The following is a 21,289-nucleotide window of genomic DNA, read 5'->3' on the forward strand; positions in this document are numbered from 1 at the left end:
TTTTATAATGAGTTGTTTTCCTTTTATCAAACTGTTTGCTGAATGCTATGCTCTTATTAATGGTGAACAAACAATAGAGCTGCAATATGTACCATTCTGTGGCAAAGCTCTGTTTCCTTATGAGACAATTAATCATATGACCCTCTGTTAATCTGCAGATTTTGCAACTGTCACATGGCTGCATCAGGCAGGTACTTCAGTCAGGTATTTGGACTTAAACTCCCTAAAAAAACAAACAAAAGGCTTGACCTTGTACTCTACGTGCATGAGCACAGGATTTAGGCAGATGCAGAAAAGATCGAGAACTTCAAATAGACTCACAGATATTTCATTTTGCAAGAGTACGTTAGACTTAAGAGCAAAATCTTACTGTAAAAAAAAAAGGCATGGCACACGTGAGTGCTCGTAAGAGACTCCGCTTTATTTCCTGGTCCCTCTTAGGTGACATTGATCAAGGTTACAAAAGGACATACCCTTGTGACATGGCAGCTACTGCTACATCTTCATTTAAAAAAGAAAATTAAACACATGTAAAACAACAACACACAAAAAACAGCCAGTTAAAACATACACCCACCTGTCTGTGATGGACATCCTGGTAGACCACTGATCCCCTTTGGATTATTTTGTTTCTTTTTTACCATCTATCAATAATTATCTCTGAACTTCAGTGGCTTTCAGATCACATAGCCACTTGTTCTCAAAACAGTTGCTTCTGTAGTGTCTGTTCGGCTGCTGGTGATTTTCATTGTCCATGACTGGATGGGAGGGTGTTACTTCTACCAGCAGCATTGAGGGTATCCTCAGGAAACAGAGATTATTAACCTCTTTGGATTTGTTTAGAGATCTTCTGTTCCTCCTGTAGGACTGACCCTCAGGGGTGGTTATGAAGCATAACCTTTGTGCACATTGTTACCTGGACAGGTTTCCTGCCACATTTTGTTCAAAGTCTAACATTCCCCACTTGCACTGGAGATCACTGCTTGGCATTGTTGCTGTGGTATTTCTTCCTGGCATACAGCGATTTTGTAATTACTTTAGTGTCAATTTTCTTTGGATCATGAAACTGTAACTATTGGGAATCAGGGGATACTGACCTTGTCATATAACATGGATCAAAGTTACAAAAGGCTATATCCCTGTTACATAGTAAATGACAGAATTCACTGACTCCAGTGGCTACTGCTACATATGCTTTAGAAGAAGAAAAAAGACAAAGAAAAAGAGGGAAATACATTGAAAATACCTGTTTCACATTATGTCTCTTTTTCCTGTTAGATGATGAGGATGTAATAATATCTTAGACATATATAGCATCCTTCATTCAAAAAGACTTTAGACACGCTAACCATTTGAAAGAAACCAGAGGAGGAATTTTAGGTAGGCAGAATGTAGGGACTGGAATTTGGCCAGGTCACCATGAATCAGATTTTCAAAGGTACTTTGGTTACCTTTGAAAATCTGTCCCTGTGGCTAACACACTTTGGTAAAAAGAACTGAGGGTACTTCAATGATTACAAATTATCAAGACCTCAGGGTTTTATCTCCAATGTGTTAAATTCTCCATCACTTGGAGTCTTTATAGGAAGACTGAATGTATTTCTAAAAGATATGCTGTAGTTCAACCATGAGTTCATGGGCTGGGTGCAGGAATCACTTCCCTGACTTCTATAGCCTGTGTTATGCAGGAAGTCAGACTAAAAATTTATGAGTCTCATTTGAAAGACAATATGTAAAACTTTGAATTTGCATAAATGCATCATCCAGGCTTATCAAGAGAAGAGGAAGGCATCAGAACATGGAAATATTGGGGTTAAGAGAAGTGAATAAAGTCAGAGATAAAACTGAAATGGAGCCCTGAATCTGAACATCATCAACCAGTATAGAAGACCAGATTCAGATCTGAATCTGGATCAGAATTTCCCAGCTCTCTTTTGTCTCTGGAGAAATTCAGAACGACCTCATCATCCTAAATGTAGTTCACCCAAGAGAAGGTTAAGAGATGACTTGATCACAGTCTACACATACTTGCAATAGGTACCACAGCCAACATGAGGTAATTCTTTTGGACCTCATTATAATGGATAAATATGAGCTAATCACTAGACCTGAACTTGGTGGTTACTTAGGAACCAGTGATTATGGTCTGATTAGATTCAATATGGGCCAACAGTGGACAATCTGAACCAGTAACACACACACACTGCTTAAAAAAGGCTAATTGTCCAAAGCTGGGGGAATTTATGATCAAAATTGATTGAAAGGAGAAAAATCTGAATTAAAATTGGGAGTTCTTTAAGAAGAGTTTATTAGATGGCCAAAAAATCCACAATTCCACATGTGAGAAAGAGGACAACTTTGGCTAAAAGCCTATCCTGGTTTCAGTGCTGAAGTAAAGTCAGCAATTAGAAAGAAAAAAACAATATATAACAATTAGAAAAAAGGGGAAATCAATAGTAATCAATATGTATTAGAAGTTCTACAGTGCATAAAACTGATTGAAGACATCAAGAAAAAATCCAGGGGTGGAAGGACTATGGACAACAGGGAGTTTTTAAAGTACATGAAGGAAAAAAGAAATCCTAGCAATGGTATAGGCCCATTACTGGATGGAGATGGTAAAATTGTTAATAATGATGAAGAAGAGGGAGAAGCATTCAATAAACATTTCTGTTCTATGTTTGGAAAGAAACATGACTGTGTGCACATAGCACATAAGGATGAGGAAATATTTTCCAGTCTATTAGTAGGATGTTAAACATAATCTACTAGGGATAAAAAATTTTAAATAAACCAGCCCAGATAACTTGCATCCAAGAGTTTTAAAGAGTTGACTGAGGAGATCTCTGGCCCACTACTATTAATTTTTAAGAAATTTTGGAATAGCGGGGAAGGTCCAGAAGACTGGAAGAGTGCTAATTTTATGCCAATATTCAAAAAGGGCAGGTGGGATGACCAGGGTAACGGAAGGTCTGTTAGCCTGACATCAATCCCAGGCAAAAATAACAATAAAGCTGATATGGGATGCAACTGATAAAAATTAAAGAATAGGAATATAAATAATACCCGTCAACACAATTTTATAGCAATTAGGTCTTCTCAAATAAAACTGATTTCATTCTTTGAGGAGATTACAAGTTTAGTTGATAAATGCAACTGCATAGAGCAGGGGTGGCCAAACTTACTGACCACACGAGCCGTATACAACAATCTTCAGAAGTTCGAAAGCCAGGGAGCACCTGCTACATGGGAGGTGCCTGCCAGGGTTTGGGGCTTTAGCCCCACTCCTGCTGAAGCCTTGGCAGGTACATTCCACAGGCTGAAATCTCAAGATGCCCTTCCCAGCTGGGCAGGAGCCAGAGGAGACATGTGAGGGGGGGATGTGGGGTCACGGTTCCCCCCCTCCCGATTTTTGCCAGGGTTTGCTGGCCCTGCTCAGTCACATGGTGCCACCTGCACGGCAGCTGCTGGAGCTGGCTAGCTGAGAGCTGCGGGCAGTGGGGAGAGGCACTGGCAAACAGCTGGGAGCTGCAGGGAGAGCCACTGATTTTGCTACTGCCTCTCCCCATTCAGCTAAAGCAGCAGCCCCACCTTGCGGCTCCCAGATCTTTGTCCCTACCTCTCCACAAGGAGCTAACACCTGCGAGCTGCGAGGAGGGGCCACTGAGGGTAAGAGAGGTGTGTGTGCCTGGGGGGCCATGACTCAAGCTGTTGGGGAGTGAACCTTTAAATTGTACCCCCCACTCTCAGCAGACATCAGTCATCTCTGGCGGAAGCTCCTAGCCCTCTCACCCTGCTGCTGGGCAGAAGCTCCGAGGACTTTATCCCCCCTCCCCCAGGCTGTTGGTGGAGAATATGGGGGACGTGGGGGGGCTCTGCAAGCCACACTTTAACTGTAAAAGAGCCACATGTGACTTGTGAGCCACAGTTTGGCCACCCTTGGCATAGACTAATATGCTTAGACTTTTGTAAGGACTTTTGCATACCATTATGATTAAAAAAATAGCACTGTACAATATCAATATAGCACATGTTAAATAGACTAAGAACTGGCTAACTGACATATCTCAAAAAGTAATCATCAATAGGGAATCATCACTAAATTGGTATTTTTCCAGTTGGGTTCTGCAAGATTCAGTACTAGGCCTGACGCTATTCATCATTTTCATCAGTGATCTGGAAGTAAATAATAAAATCACTTCTGATAACATTTATGGATGACACAAAGATTGGTGGAATGGTAAATAATGATGAAGACAAGGTACTCTTACAGAGTGACCTGATTGCATGGTAAGATAGGCCCATTCAAACAAAATCTATTTGAATACACCAAATGCAAAATTATACCTTGAGGAACAAGGAATGCAGGCCATATCTACAGAATGGGAGGCCATATCTGCAGAATGGGAGACCATATCCTGGAAAACAGTGACTCTGAAAAGGAGTTAGGGCTCAAGATGGACAAACAACTGCCCGCACTATGATGCTGAGGCAAAGAAGGCTAATGAGATCTTTGGATGTATAAACAGGGGAGTAGTAAGCGGGAGCAGGGCATTGGTGAGATCAAGACTAGAATTCGGCATACAGTTCTGCTGTCAACATTTTAAGAAGGATGTTGAAAAATTGAAGAGGGTGCAGAGAAAAGCCACAAAAAAATGATGTACAGGATGGAGAAAATACCTTGGACTGAGAAGCTCAAAAAGCTCAATATATTTAGCTTATCAAAAAGAAGATTGAGAGGTTACTTGATTACTGTGTATAAGTAATAATAAGTAAGGGAGAAAATACCTGGTACTAATGGGTTCTACCATCTAGTGGAGAAAGGCACAACAAGAAGCAATAGCTGCAAGCTGAAGCCAGACAAAAATCAAATTAGAAATAAGATGCACATTTTAAACAGTGAGGGTGATGAACTATTGGAACAAACTACTAAGAGAAGTGGTGAATTCTCCATCTTTTGATATCTTCAAATACCTTTCTGGAAGATATGCTTCAGTCAAACACAAGTTATTGTGCTCAAATAAGGGGTAACTGGATGAAATTTAATGGGCTTGTTTTCAAAAGTGCCTGCTAAAGGAACTGGGGCATTTCAATAACACAGTGCAATGGCAAGCAAAGTGCACTCAATTCCATTTTGCCATAGTGGTTGGTTGGTAGCTATTAACAGGTGGAATGCATGTAACGCACTCTTCAGTAAAATTATGTTGCTCTTTTAATGTAGCCCCTCCCACCAACCAACAACCTTAATGAAAGAGGATGCAAATAATGATCATGAAAGAAGAGCAGAAGCTGCCTTCTTTCTGAATGTTTCCTAAAAATACACTTCTCTCTTTGAAATCAGGCAAACACTGGATTCATAGATTCTTAGATTCTAGGACTGGAAGGGACCTCGAGAGGTCATCGAGTCCAGTCCCCTGCCCTCATGGCAGGACCAAATACTGTCTAGACCATCCCTGATAGACATTTATCTAACCTACTCTTAAATATCTCCAGAGATGGAGATTCCACAACCTCCCTAGGCAGTTTATTCCAGTGTTTAACCACCCTGACAGTTAGGAACTTTTTCCTAATGTCCAACCTAAACCTCCCTTGCTGCAGTTTAAGCCCATTGCTTCTTGTTCTATCCTTAGAGGCTAAGGTGAACAAGTTTTCTCCCTCCTCCTTATGACACCCTTTTAGATACCTGAAAACTGCTATCATGTCCCCTCTCAGTCTTCTCTTTTCCAAACTAAACAAACCCAGTTCTTTCAGCCTTCCTTCATAGGTCATGTTCTCAAGACCTTTAATCATTCTTGTTGCTCTTCTCTGGACCCTCTCCAATTTCTCCACATCTTTCTTGAAATGCGGTGCCCAGAACTGGACACAATACTCCAGTTGAGGCCTAACCAGCGCAGAGTAGAGCGGAAGAATGACTTCTCGTGTCTTGCTCACAACACACCTCTTAATGCATCCCAGAATCATGTTTGCTTTTTTTGCAACAGCATCACACTGTTGACTCATATTTAGCTTGTGGTCCACTATAACCCCTAGATCCCTTTCTGCTGTACTCCTTCCTAGACAGTCTCTTCCCATTCTGTATGTGTGAAACTGACTGTTCCTTCCTAAGTGGAAGGAATCATCCGGTTTACATCAGACCATTTCTCCAATTTGTCCAGATCATTTTGAATTATGGCCCTATCCTCCAAAGCAGTTGCAATCCCTCCCAGTTTGGTATCATCTGCAAACTTAATAAGCGTACTTTCTATGCCAATATCTAAGTCGTTGATGAAGCTATTGAATAGAGCCGGTCCCAAAACAGACCCCTGCGGAACTTCACTCGTTATGCCTTTCCAGCAGGATTGGGAACCATTAATAACTACTCTCTGAGTACGGAGAGAACTGATATATAGCCAATAGCAGGATAGGGCCCTAGATGTATGTTTGATAAGATTAGTAGGTAATGTTTATTCTACCTTCTTCTATTTAACAGATTTGCATTACCTTGTTCTTACTTGGCAGCATATCAGGTCAGCATTATAAAAAAAATATTTGCCAAGATGATTTATTTCCACGATAAAGTGCACTAGATCACATTCCTGGAACTCAGTCATTGTGTTATAACTAGTGCTTAGTCATTTATCTCTCATTCATATTTAGGGCATTGTTCTAGTCTGGAGAGCAACCCTATAAAAATGGCATCACATTATCTCTTTACAACTCCAGGTGCCATTTGCTCATTTTTTTAGTGAAAGGATTTAAAGCCCTGCAAATTCAACCTGTGATCAGAGAGTTAACCTGGCTATTCTATGACCCATGCATAGTCATCAGCACTAAAGATTCTGCAGTTAGGATTGTTAACCATGCTGCGCGTAATACATGAACCAGAACAGAATCCAGGTCATGCTCCCTCCGCTGAATTGAATCAACAGTGCTAAGATATGATAAAATCATCCTTTTGTTATTAAAGTGGATGAAATTTGCCATATACACAAGTTGCAGATCTGTTGAGAAAGAAGGTGCCATTTTTATAGTCATTTGAATGACCATAACATTTTAACCGAGACATTTTGAAGCTTTCACCACAAGGGGGCAGGAAAGCATTTTCTCTTTTTTCTTATACAAGGAAACACTGGTAATACCAACTGACCACGTTCCCAAGTGTCAGTTCAACTTTTGTGTCACAGCCACTAATTCATTCGCTTGTGCATATATTGAGGGAAATATTCAGGACGTTTATAGTGTATGGATTTTTTCAGGTGAAGATCCTGCATAGCTGGATTTGCAACGTATGCTGTAGTATGAGAATGGGCTTTTGAGAAGCATTACATTGGGATTGGCCTAACTCTGCTCCCATCCGAGTTAACGGGAGTTTTGATATTGATTTCAATGGGAGCAGAGTTGGGCCAATGTTATCCACCCATTGCACTTTAGAATAACTGTGTCAACCTCTGTGTTTGTAAAGCACCTTGCACATCCCGATCAGGACCAAAGGGCACTTCCATAGTAATAATATTTTCATACAGTGTGTGAATGGAATGTAGTTTTACACAGCACAAGATTACTGAGATAAATATTAATAAGGCAGTGATGTGTACCCAAACAAAACAGCCCTTATATGCCTTGTAGCAGTTCACATGCCATCTTGGATGCTAAAGCTTGTTATGAGTGAATCTCTAAAGGTGCACAGCGCAGGCTGGATTTGGTCGTCTGTGGCAATGTTAGCCAAACAATCTCAGATTGATAAGTTTGCAACATTGGGCTAAAAAAAAAGTGTAAAAAAAGCTGTATTGTGGGATTTTCAGAACTGTCAGCTTCTGGATGGACTGGAAATAAACCAAGTACAGCCTCTCTTATGCTATTTTGTCATTTCTGCCTCCAATCCCAGCCAAAAGCTAGAAATGTGGAGCCTTGTGAGAATGAAATATACAGGGGAAAAGAAGTCAGCCAAATGATATTGAACTTCCAATAAGGTTTAGCGCATAATGGTCACAAAGTATGGGTGAAGGTTCAAGTCTCTTACTCCAAAGTAGTTTGATCATGTTCACGCTTTACTAATAAAACACTCTGCTCCTATAACTCCTTCCATCTGAGGATCTTCAAACACTGTGCAGTCATGAATGAAGCACCTCAACAAGTGTGAGGGGTGGATCAGTGCTCCCATGCCCACTTTATAGATGGTAAACTGAACATAGAGGTGGTCTGTGGCCGTGTCAAGAATTATAATCCCACCTAGGTCTTGTATGACATTTTTCAACAGTAGATCTCAAGGACCTTTAGCAAGGTCATCAGTATCATTATTCCCATTTTACAGAGGCCCCCAGAGGTAAAGTGACTTGCATGAGTGCACCCGGTATGCCAATAGCAGAACTGGGAACAGACCCCAGATCTTCTGAATCCCAGGTGAGTGCGCTATCCATTACCCAGGAGAGTCCTGCTGCCCAGCTGTACTAATTTAATGACTAAATCACACTCCCTTTCTTTAATATTAAGTTAAAACTGTTTTGCAATATATAAGTGAGGTCATTCTAATATATAAAGTATTTTATCCACAAGGGAACTACATATATTTTGATTCTGGGAAGCTAAAATCTACTTTTATAATACAGAGGAAATTCTTAGCTGACTAGATCCCAGATCCCACTGATACACAGCTCCTGATGCCTTGCCAATGAACATCATAAAATAAGCAGGGGTCAGGCCATTTCACATTAATCATGTGGTATTACCTGACCACAGACAGCATCAGCAGAAAAATTAACATCAAAGAAGCCTGTTCTAAGGTCCTTTTGATGTTGTAAGCCAGAACCCTGAGAGGATGCTTTAAATTCCCACAAAAGTAAAGACACATGAATGAGGAAAGGTTCATGATGATGCTGTTTTTTATAAACAGAAACAGGATGTCTTGCTCCTTTTCGTAGACTGCTGCCTTCTCAGAGCAAGAGCGAGCTTGAGTGTCCTTTTACCCTAGACCCCAAGTACAATGTTACCTGGAATGCAAAACAGATTCTTCTAAGGCAGCAGAAATTAACTTTAATATGACTGACAATATCCATTCCTACAGATATAATAATACAAATGGGCCGGACCTTCACAGTTCTGATCTTGATCCAAACTTTCTTAATGTTTCTCAGTGTTGATCCAAGTGTTTAGGTTTTGACCTTTTCTAGGCTTGTTTTCTGTTTAGTTTACTAATTCCTGATGAGCAGATCTGTTTGCAATGGAAAATAAAGGGAATACTGCCCACTGTTTTGCATTAAAAAGTGAAAGGATACTCTCTACAGGTTCAGACCTGAACCCCTTTCAATCAAGCTGAGAATCACAAGGAAACCCCTATCTTGTGATATTTTAAGTAATTATGTTAAAAAAAGATTTTGCAACATGAACTGCAGATGTATATATGACTCACCTGGGATCCTATGAGCTGCCTGGTGTAACTGATGCTTCCCAATATCTACAGTACCACAGAAAAATGCATTCTTGAGTGACTATTGTGAATCCAGAACCACCATGTGAGTTGATATATATTGCTGTGTTGAAGACCTCCCACAGCCTGGATTGCGGAAACATTCAGCACATCTTTCCATAATTAACTCAATGCTGAATTTCCCTATAAAATGGCTTAGGTGTAGTGAGGACATTGCTTCTTCTTAAGCCTTCCAATCATTCACCGCACAAAACAAGTAAGTTAAGGACAGGCAGCGTGGGTGCTCTCAGTTTTTTCAAGCAAGGAAGTAAAACAAGGAGATTTGGTATGTGCATTTATGGAGAAAAATCATGTTTAAAAAGTTCATAAAAAATGAATTAAAGTGCTTGACTTTTCAGCTAGTTACACAGATGTGAGAAGAGTGCAAAGAATCTTGGGATATTACATCAGTCATACCATAAGTCCATAGGTTCTGAAGCACAAGTATATTGCAGAGAGGTTCCATTGATACAGTGATGCCATTGTCTAAAAGATTTAACTCTTTTCCCATGTGCAGTATAAATTCAGCCATGTCAAGAGATGTACTTCACTGGGTTCCCAGACATAGTTGCATTTGTACGGTAGATAGGACCTTTCTAGGTTAAAGAGTTGAAGCAATGTTGGTTAAACCAATTTTGAAAACAGTTCTAGGTTAAGCTTTATGTGGTGGAGTTCCACACTTCCACTCAGCCAGTCCAGAACTTCTAACTCTCAAGTTAAAATGTACTAGTGATGTGGCCTCATGTCCACTGAAGACTATAGGGTGGTCACTAGACTCATTTTCTGTTGACTTAGGTCAGACCTTAAAGGTTGCCAGAGGTGAAAGCCAACCTAAGTTTTAATTTCTGTCATTTCACTTAAAGATTACATTCGGGAGCAGGACCTTGCAACACAGTAATGGGAGACAGGACTATGAGGTTCTGCTCTGCTGTGCAACACAATTCCTGTGTGCTTCTGGCAAGACACTTCTGCTTGCTGTGATACAGTTTTCCCATCTGTAAAATAGTAATACTACTTCCCTAGCTCACAATAGTGTTTGTGAGGCTTAATTCATTCACAAGGCCAGCCTTAGGGAAAATGGCACCCCTGGCCCCCACTGTCTCCTCCAGCCCCCACTGCCTCCCCACATCGCACCTAGCCCCCGCTGCCTCCTCAGACTCCCTAGCCAGCCTCCCAAACCCCCACTCCCTCCCTGGGCTCCTCCCCCACCATTGCTCCCCAGCCCCGCTGCCTCCTCCCCCCCGCCATTGCACCAAGCTCCCTCCTGCAGCCTCACACCCCAGGCCTGCCTTGCTCCTTGCCTCTTAACCATGGTGCTCCACCCAACCATGGCACCCTGAGTGGTCACCCTCATCACCCACTCCTAAGGCTGGCCCTATTCATTCATATTTCCAAAGTGCTTTGTGATCCTTGGAAGGAAACTAGTGTAGAAATGCAAAGAATTGTTATGACTCTAAACCCAGCACAGATAAGAAACATAGTTTGAGTACAGTTTTATAGGGCTATATAAAAATACATCACTGCCATTATCACTAACCTAAGGACGTAGGTTTTTTTACAGCGCCGGGAAGAATGAGATGACTATAGGGGCCAATAAAAGTAATGAGCAAAGTGGATTTCATCCATCTAGTTTCACAAGTCTGGAACAGACTAACTAAGCTTGGTACATGTCTGACTGTGTGGGTGGGTGGGAAACATTTACTCCTGTTTTATTTGTGTAAGTTTAAGAAACAGGATTGTCTTTGTACAGATAGGAGATATATAGTGACAATAATGTTATTCTACTCATTAAATCAATCCTCTTGCACTAATAATTTAACAAATATTATTAATTATAATACTTCAACCTTCCATCTGAGGAGCTGAAAGTATTTAAGTTAAAGTGGGTAAAATTATTTTATAGATGAAGAAACGGAGGCGTAGCATTCTGCTTAAGGTCACAAGCTAGTCAGTGGCATTTGGAAACTGCATCAAGGTCTCCTGACCCCAAGTCCCCATATGCAACCATATTTAGTGTAGTATATATAAAATTGAGTCAGTTTACATGCTAATCCTTGTGTTTGCAAATAAAACCACGCATAGACCTTGTGACAGCGTGTAGGCTAAGTAATACATCGCAGTGAAAAGCGGGCTGTGTCCACACTGCGGTGTGTAGCTACATGCAGCAGGGAAAGGCTCTGGAGGGGGAAAGGCTCTGGCCATGGGAAGGCAGTGGGATACTACACTGCTAAAAGTAGCAGTATAGACAGGGGAGGCACTACTTTGGCATGTAGACAGCCATGTAGGGTATATACTCTAGGGTTCTGGTGCGTCTCACTTTACTTGCCTAAGCAGTGCCTCACTGGGCGTGCAGTGTCTGTACTCTACACACTTCCGTAAATGTAGACATACCTATAGTGAATAACATAAGGTTCAAGAAAGTTCAGAAGTAGTGCAGCGCTCTTTCATTTTACAATGGGGATAGAGAGTGAGAGCTTGTCTAGGTCACAGCTCACACCAGGAAGGGTTTGGGCAGCATAGGTCAAGGAGTTAGCACTCTTGCATCTATCCACCAAAAGGTTGTGACTTCACACCAGAATGTTCCCAATGTCAACATCACAGTGCTGTACTATGAAGATACTACAATGTAAAGGCTCCCTCCTTTGGCCAAGAATATAAACCAAAACCTCATTTTCGCATCTCTAATAGCTGGCCAGGTGGAAGGCAAACATCTCATGGCACTTTCTGAAAAGGGAGATGGGAATGATTGTGTTATCTTGGCCCACATAGTTTCTTCCTATAAAAGCAAACCCTCGTATCCAAAGCTGTGTAGAAACTATTGGTGAACACAGCTGCTACTTCATTTGCCCACAGTCACTGCACCAGAGTCCTACTATTAACATTCAACCACACATACTTCTACTAGTAATGCTCCACTACAGATATATAGCTCTGACACAGTACAAATCACTCATGTAAAAGGTTTTATGAACATTAAATACATAAACAGAATGTTAAACAATGAACTGCATTGAACAGGAGGGTGGTTTTAAATATTGGAGGAGCAAGATCTGTCCTGATGAGTCAGTGAAGATGTCCAGTGAAGATGATACCAGCTAGGCAGCTGGTGAGCTAAGCTGTGTACACAGCTAGTCTGTGCAAAACATGCTCACATTACTGTTACCTCATCCTCTCTTCCCCTCCCACCTGTTTGTTTTATTTACCTGCTGGGTGTTGTCGTTAATCAAGACTGTAAGTGCGTGGGTGCAGGAGCTGTCTCTACTACACATGTGTAGGGTCACCAGCACAAGGAGCCCAGGACCTGAGTGGGATGTCTAGGCTTTACTACAGTATAGATAATATCATGACAATAATCAGAATGTTGACTCTGGTCTATACTTGGAGTTAACATCCTGGGCTGTGACCTCGCTGATCTGTCTATGATCCAGTGTACACATTGGCAAACACCACTTCAGTTAGAACTCCATTATGAGGCTTCTCTAACTGGGGTGGTGGCTGCTGGGACCCCTGGGGCAATTACTAAAGTATTTTGAGATACCTTCAGTATGAAAGGTGCTACATAAACATTTTATTCTATGCAATAAAAACAACAAACAACCAAACAGCTCGCCCTGATTACCAGCCCCAAATTTTGGGGCAGTTTGGAATCTACATTTTTATACAAACTACAACTTACCAGTTTATGATTGTCAGGGCCGGCTCCAGGGTTTTGGAGCAGCCAAAAAAAAAAAAAAAAAAAGCCGGGATCGCGATCTGCGGCCACAATTCAGCAGGTGGTCCTTTGCTCCCAGCGGGAGTGAGGGACCGTCCGCCGAATTGCCGCTGAATACCTGGACGTGCCACCCCTCTCCGGAGCGGCCGCCCCAAGCACCTGCTTGCCAGGCTGGTGCCTGGAGCCGGCCCTGATGATTGTTGGCAAAGGCAGGACCTTCTCAAATCTAAACTTGCTGTCTATTTACACAACACAACCATAAAATAACGAGTCTCTCTCATTTTTTAACCTGGTTTGCTGCAGAAGAACGAGAGTTTTCCTTTAAGTCCACCTTGTTTGAATCTTTCAATAGCCATGTCCTTGACAGTGATATCCTCTCAAGTAACTACAGCATCTGTTCATTTATTGCCCCCATGGGTCGTCATGTGGAATTGGGAGTTTAGGATTTTACTTGAGCATTAAAAGGTTTTTCACAAATCTTCATTGTAAAGATTTTCTAATCTAATGATAATTTGATGTTGTAGAAATCTACTAAGTGAGAGAGTAGGGTTAAAAATGAGCAATCAATAGAATATGTTCTGTGTCATCCCTGAAATGCATTTCATATACCTGTGTGATAAATTATTAATTTAAAAACACAGGCACTGTAAATAATCCAAAGCAATAAACAAACTTCTAAGAGGGAAAGAAGAGGAAGATGAATATTAAAACCAAAACTGGATTCTGAACATACAACATTTATAGTAAACAAACATAAATGCAGGACTGGCCCAGATTATAATGAGATCATTAATGCAAAACTCATTGCTTAGTAGCTCAGTATTTTAATTCACTGGATATAAAGCAAAATTGATTGTGATTGCTTTGGGTCTTAAATATGCAGGTACAGTAAGGTGTGTGTATGAGGGTGGGGAACATCAGGGGCCGACACATCCTGCTCTATGGTGGAGAATTCCAGGATATTTTTAGAAGGGAACCAATCCCTTTTCTACTGTATATAACAACTTTGGCAAACATTTAGAAGAGGAACACTTCAAAACAAGCTCTGAGAATGGGGCATGCCAGTACTCTTCAAAGGGACCTCCCTTGAATTGTCTAAAATCTTTAGAAGGGATCTGACCCAAACTGCTTGTCTATCAACGGATTTTATGGTCATCATTATGTTATACACCTCAACTAATCCAAGCTTCTTCAGTTATGTCTACACTTGGAGTTTGATTTCCAGCTTGTGTAGACATACTCACACTAGCTCTCATTGAGCTACCACGCTAAAAGTAGTTGAGTAGCCAAGGCAGCTGGGACAGCAGTGAGTGGTGGCACAGGCTAGCCAACCTGAGATCAGACCCATCTGGATGCTGTACTGAGGGCAGCTCGCTTGTGTCACCGCTCACTGCTGCCAGTGCTACCATGGCCACGCTAATATTTTTAGCTGCTAGAATCAGAGCGAGCACAATTATGTCTACTCGAGCTGAGAATCACATGTCAAGCTCAAAGTGTAGTCCTAGCCTTTGAAATAACAGAACTCAGATCCCAGTGCTTTAACAGCAAAAGTCTCTATCACCTGGCAGGGCTCGGGGGGAGTGCTAAAGGAGAATTTCCAGTAGTTGTTGGTAGATATGGTTTATGACACACAGTTGAGCAGTTCTGATTCCATCCAGTAGAGGGCAGTGGTGCGCATATGCTAACCAGTTTTTAACAATGTCAAGTCTGCAGAACTCTGAAGCCAGTAAATTCTGTATGGTATGCAGAATCAGCCTGGACTTGCTGATCAATGGGAATAAGCAGAAACCATAGAGATATAATAAAAATGATACTGAAAAATGGTACCAGATATAGAGTGGAGAAGACCCTGCTCAATTTCATATCCCCCCCTAAGATCTAGAGTCAGGTTACAGACATGTATCACAATTAACCTGTGTCATCAGTGACTCCTGTGTTCGTGTGCTTCTGTTTTCCTTCATCATATTTACTTAGCACACACACTGAAGGCACAATATAAATAAAACAGCCCCTGTTTTACAATGCCAAAAATGTGGTGTGATAAGTTGGTATGTTAAAATAAATGTTAAAAATGCCTCTAGAACAGCTCACAGACAATTCCTCTTTCACTGAGTTAAATGTTATTCAGGAAAGGAAAAAAATAATATATAGTACAAGAGTAAGTCCTTGAAAAGAAAACAGTCTCCCAACCCACAAACCCAAGCAAATCAAAAGACAAATTGTTCATGGAGATAAAGGAAAAAAACAAACAGGAACCTTCTAAACAACGACTTTTTTCATTCTTTCTTTTTAATCTAGTATCAGTATCAAGGGCTGAATGGGGAGGGCCCCTGAGTGGCACCTGCATGGGCCAGCAGTGAAGGTCACATACCAACCTAAAAATCTCTCCCTCCCCTTGTATTAGAGATATAATATGTTACATTCCTTCCTTTGTACTGACATGAAGTGGATTCAAGTCCATGTCCAAGACTAAATAGTCAGGAGCTGTAACCCAATCCTAACTTGTGACTTTTGTATCTCGACTGACAATGGAAACCTGAGAACACTGACCTTCTTAACCTCCTACATACCATTTTAGTGTCCTCCTTAGACTCTGCCACCTCCCTCTCCCATTAGCAAGGTCAGCAATAAAATCCAGCCTTAGCAGGCTAGGGCTGACCTGTTGGGAGACCCATGCAATTGAATTGCTGAACGTTTGTTTTTCTGAACGATTTTATTATGGTGCCTGTTGAGCCAGAGTAGCAGAACAGGTTCCTTTACCGGGTTTAATCAAAACACTTGGAAAGCTTTTTGATGGATTGCTGCAGGGTTACAGTAGTTCATGTGGGTATCTGGCTGTTGTGTTGTTGTTGGGGTTTTTCGGGGGGTGAATGTTAACGAAGGGTGTGAGAAAGAGCTACTTGCAACCATACCTGACATGTTGGACTGTTAGAAAATGACACTGGAGTACTAAGGACACTGTAATCACTGCTGTGCATCCAGCAATGCAGAAGAGTTAATAACTACCCTTTCTATTAGTGGTTTGATTATAATGAAGTGGCTAGGGCATCTGAGCGAGGAAGAGTGGTCTTTTAGTCGACACAGGACTAGCATTAAGGAGAACTAGGTTCAGATTCCCAGCTCTGCCACAGACTTCCTGTGTGAGCTTGGGCAAGTCACTTAGGGAAACATTTTCAAAATGCGTAAGTGGCTGAAGATGCTTCTGAAAACAGGACTAAGACATTTGAAAATGTTACCCGTATCTTCTCCATGCCTCGGTTCCCATCTGTAGTTTGAGGGAAATAATGTTTCCTTTCTCCCACCCTTTGCCTAGTTAGACTGAAAGCTCTTCAGTGCAGAGATTGACTCTTATTATGTATATGTCCAATGCTTAGCACACTGAGGCCATGATAGTGGCTGGAGCAATTAGGTACTACCATAATACTTACAGTGTCTGCCATTGCCATGCAGTGGATGACATAAGAACGTCTCATTTTCAATCTGAGCTCCCAATGTGCCAATATCAGGAAAATATACTATAACCCCTTAAATGGGGTGGAAAACGGTGGGGCAAGGGCTATTCAGAAATTAGTCTAAATGACTCTAAGACATTATAGAATTTAATAGTGAAAGATCTTTTCTATACATTTTTTATTAACCACTCTAGAAATCACATTTACCACATTATTTCCCACTGTAAATATATATTGTAGATACTGCTGGGTAAAGGTGTATATGTGCAGCAAATACCCAGTTTTTTATAGTATGCAGTGTATACTCATTGCATCCCAAACAGTAAAGGTCAGTCCATGGTGCTGTGTTATGCAGGTTCTTATACTGCAAGCGTCACTATGGTATGAGAGCCCATTTAAATAATTGCATTCTGGAGAAGAAATGGCATTAACTAACCCTAAAAGAGCCCCTGCAAACAGTTTCACAGTGGTGGGCATATGTATTTCTATTGCATTACAGAAGAGTAATAATCTACAACCCTAAGGAGCAGGCTGGTTATATAAATTCCATTCATTACTGTCCCTACTTCAGCAAGATACCACTAAGGACCTAAAAAACTAGGGCTGACCTGCAAGTGCTTGGAAACATCTGTCAGAGGAATAAATGTTATCTGACAACTATGGCTCTGAGAACTTTTTACCTCGAGTGAGATTGAGCGAGAGACAAAATGTTACAATCACACAATGGAATTATCTCTCAAATGCATTAGTAAGATGATGCCTGTAACTTGCTTGACAGTTCTATTATGCAAACACAGCCAGAGCTGCCAGCTTTTTAGGGCTAGAGTTTCAAAGTGCTGCACGTGTGCTACACGTGGTAATCTCAGCGTTGTGTGGGTGAGATGAGACAAAATCTGTGTGTGCCTATGACTTGTGAATGATGCTTGAGGCGTTCCAGAGGCAGGGGTTACCCAGTTAGATAAGATAATTAGAATTATCTACAAAGAGCAGCTGCAAAGGGTTCTTCCAGCTGGCAGAGTTGGACATGAAGTGAATTTGGTTATTGTAAAAACTCTAGAGGACATTAGATTAATCCAGAATCTAACCACCTTTCAGACATGCTGCAAGAACTATCTCTATGACAATGCATTCCTGTTACAATTGGAATGATATTAATTAAAAAAAATCCCAAACAGTACATCCACCTTATGACCACAGAGGACCATGAAATCCATTAGGGACCTCCCTATGCCAATCTTTTTACCCTGGAAGTACTTAGACACTGCAGCAAAGGAGACTATAGTAAACCCTAAGACAGATGGAGAATCTAAACAGTGAACTATGCCTGCAGCCAAATTGTCAGCTTCCTAACGCTCTCAGAGGAAAATGTGTTTCCAAGGTATCTGTTTAGCAAACAAGCTTTCCTTAAACCTCTGTGAGAAACTACTGTAGTGATGGGCGACTTTTTAAAATCTAGTTGAAATTAAAAGATGACCCGGACAATCAAATGCATTGTAGTGGCCATCAAAGAAACAGCAGTCTTAAGATTCCTGGCTACAAGGTCTTCCAGTCCACCACTGAAAAGAGCACATGCATTAGACAGGTGTGTATATCGAACCAAAAAGATCAGTTATTTATGTTGTTCTCAGGCGATCTAGACAATATATTACCTTTCCAAGAAAAATACAGAACCAACTAAAAATCATGAGTGATTTCTCCTGCTGGTGCTCTTTTTCCCTCATTTCAGCACAGATGACACACAAATGTCATTCTGTGTAACAGGACCTCTCAAATCACATTCCACACACCTGGCTTCTCAAAATCAAAAATCCCACCATTCTATGACTGTTCAGATGATTCTTCATGCTAACCTCTGTATGACAGATGTGGTGACAAAGTACCCCATGTCATCACAATGTGATATTGTCAAATATCAAGTCATGGCAATTCTTGCATTTTAGAAAAGAGGGTTCGGAAAATCCATCTTAAAATGGTGTGATTGGTGAAAGTTGGCTCTTGGATAAGAGAGTCAGGCAAAATTCAAATTAATCCATATAAAATTAAGATTAGATATTATTGGAAATGTTTTTTGAGATACCAATATTTCCCCTATTGTTAAAATGGGAAATAACTGTGGTACCAGGTGGTAGATGTTAATAATTATTTTTTAATGTCAACTACTGTATCACATTATTGAAGGGTTATGCATTTCAATAATTCAGGAGACAGAACCTAGACTGTCAAAAAATGGTTTATGACTCCGGTTTCATGTCCTCAAAATACTGTAACTCAGAGATAATGAAAATCTGTAACTCACCTGTGGCATCAGTTAAAAGAACATTTATCATCGTTAAAATACGTTCTGGTGGAATATATTACTAGATAATCCTGCTAAAGAACTGTATGCAAGATATTCCTGGCATGCAGTAGATTACACAATACTGCCACCCAACATGGTCTATCTTTCTTGGAAGAGGCAGAGACTGATATGTCAGACCCAAGGGAACAAATCTTTGATTTGTAGTGACCCAGGACCACAGTCAGAGAAAGCCAGAAACACGAGAGCAGAATATTTGAGATAAGGATGACTAAGGAAACAAGACATCTAACATATATATACTGTCCTGGTGGAATGTGAAATATATTGTGAAATAACATGTTCAAAGATGCATTAGAAAATCATTACCTTAATCAACCTTTGATTTTGCAGAGCAGTTTTGGGTTGCTGTGAACTTCCCCCTTGGTTGCACGGCACTGCAATCAGTTGAAATGCCAGGGATGTTGTAGAGAGTCTTGGCCATTAGTGCAGAGCTTGTTATTATTAACATTTGCCATATTTCACCCCAGTCATGGTTGCATTTCAGTGGTGAATGAAATGATCGCTATGTATAGTTCATTGTTTAAGTTTAAAAAGCATTTTTGGAATGAAAGGCCGTGTATAGAGCTAAATTACTATTATCATTCTGAACGGCATCTTTCAGTACTGAGCCATGTTTTGGCATTCTTGCTTACATAAGGCATTCCCATTTAAAAACTAGCATATACATTTTTTCACCTACTGGAGAGAGATTTGCTTCACAGCCAAAGGTGCGTGAGAATGTTAGAAGGAAAGAGAGGTGTAATTGCAATGATGATTGCTAAAAGCACTAAAGCATGCACATTTTGTGGCTGTTTTAGTCATCTGCCCTTATGCTCTATTTTAGCCATGATTATTTTTTGTTCCTTTCACATAACTGTTTATTTCTTATTACTTTCTTCAACAAAAATTAATAGCGTTCTACAAGGTCTCTTTATCTTTTGCTTATTCCTTTACGGTTGTTTTATGCATCTAATTCCAATGCACCCTGGAGCCACACTATTTCCTGACTTACCTCTAATCCATTCTAACTAGTTCTTCTCATCCAGTTTTTTAACATTTTGTTTAAAGGAAAAAATACAGAGTATCCAGAAGTAATTAGCATGCTAGAGGGTTTAATTCTCCTGTAAATCAGGAGTAGTTCCATTGAAAGCAATGGAGCTGAGCCAGTGTAAAACTGCTATAAAATAAAGACTAGAGCCTTAATTATGCAGTTCATCTTTGCTGAAAGGCCTCTCTATAGATGTAAGTAAATGTTCTCAGTTCACAATTTACAAATCGATCTCTGCTAAATCAAAACAAATGTTTCAAGCCAAACAAAGACTCTAGTCCTCAGTGAAGTCCAAGCTCACTTTCACATTTCAAATCTCAAGCTTCTGCCTTCTCCACACCCCTGAAACTGCTCCCACACAGTCTCTACTCTTCCTGGCTAAATCTCAAGACCTCTATTATGTTATCATCCTCCTTGATAAATTCTGACACCATCAACCAGTTCTTCCTTCTCAAAACCATGTCCTCCATTGGCTTTTGAGGCTCCATCCACTCATGGGTCTCTTCCTACCTCTCTGATCACTTCTTCAGGGTCTTATTGGGTACATCTTGTTCTTAGCACCTTCCTTTTCTACAGCCTATCTTATCCACGTAGCTTTAATTACCATCTTTATGCTGATAACTCACTAATTACCTCTCTACTGACACACTATCCCTCATCCAATCCCATACTTACTCTAATGCTGCCTGCTATGAATGGATAGAACTCTTGATAAAAAATTGTGAAGCCTTATATCCTCTTTTAAACCCCTTCTTAAAACCTACCTCTACTGCTGTGCCTACAAATCACAACAGTGTGGAATTGGTTAAACTGGTGGCTACCTGTGACTTATTTGACCTCTGGGACTACTAACTGATACAAACATATCTACATATCCATCTTTACTGTTATCTTTTCCCCACTCCCATAGCATATAGAGGAAGCTCTATTTATCCTCTTGTTGCCTCACCCTCATCCTAGATTGTGAGCATTCTGTAGTAGGGACTCTGTTTTACTCTTTTGTGCAGTGACTTGCGCAACAAGGCTGGAGTCTCTAGGCAGTGCTGCAATATAAATGATAAGTATTATTATTATTTTATTCAGCCATTTTGGTTGTAGCTCACTCCAAAAAGAGTGGGCCAAATTCTGCCATCTTTTCTCACACTGAGCAGCACCTTACTGCCCACTGGAATCCTGATCTCAATGGCAGTGTACTGTCTTTGAAGAAATGTTGTATTATTGTTACAGTAGTTTTCATGATGCAAGTTCTTTGAGGAAGCTGCTGCAAACAGCAAAAGAGTTTGCTCTTTGCCTTCAT

The sequence above is a fragment of the Malaclemys terrapin genome, chromosome 11, assembly GCF_027887155.1.
Source record: "Malaclemys terrapin pileata isolate rMalTer1 chromosome 11, rMalTer1.hap1, whole genome shotgun sequence".
Lineage (NCBI taxonomy): Eukaryota > Metazoa > Chordata > Testudines > Emydidae > Malaclemys > Malaclemys terrapin.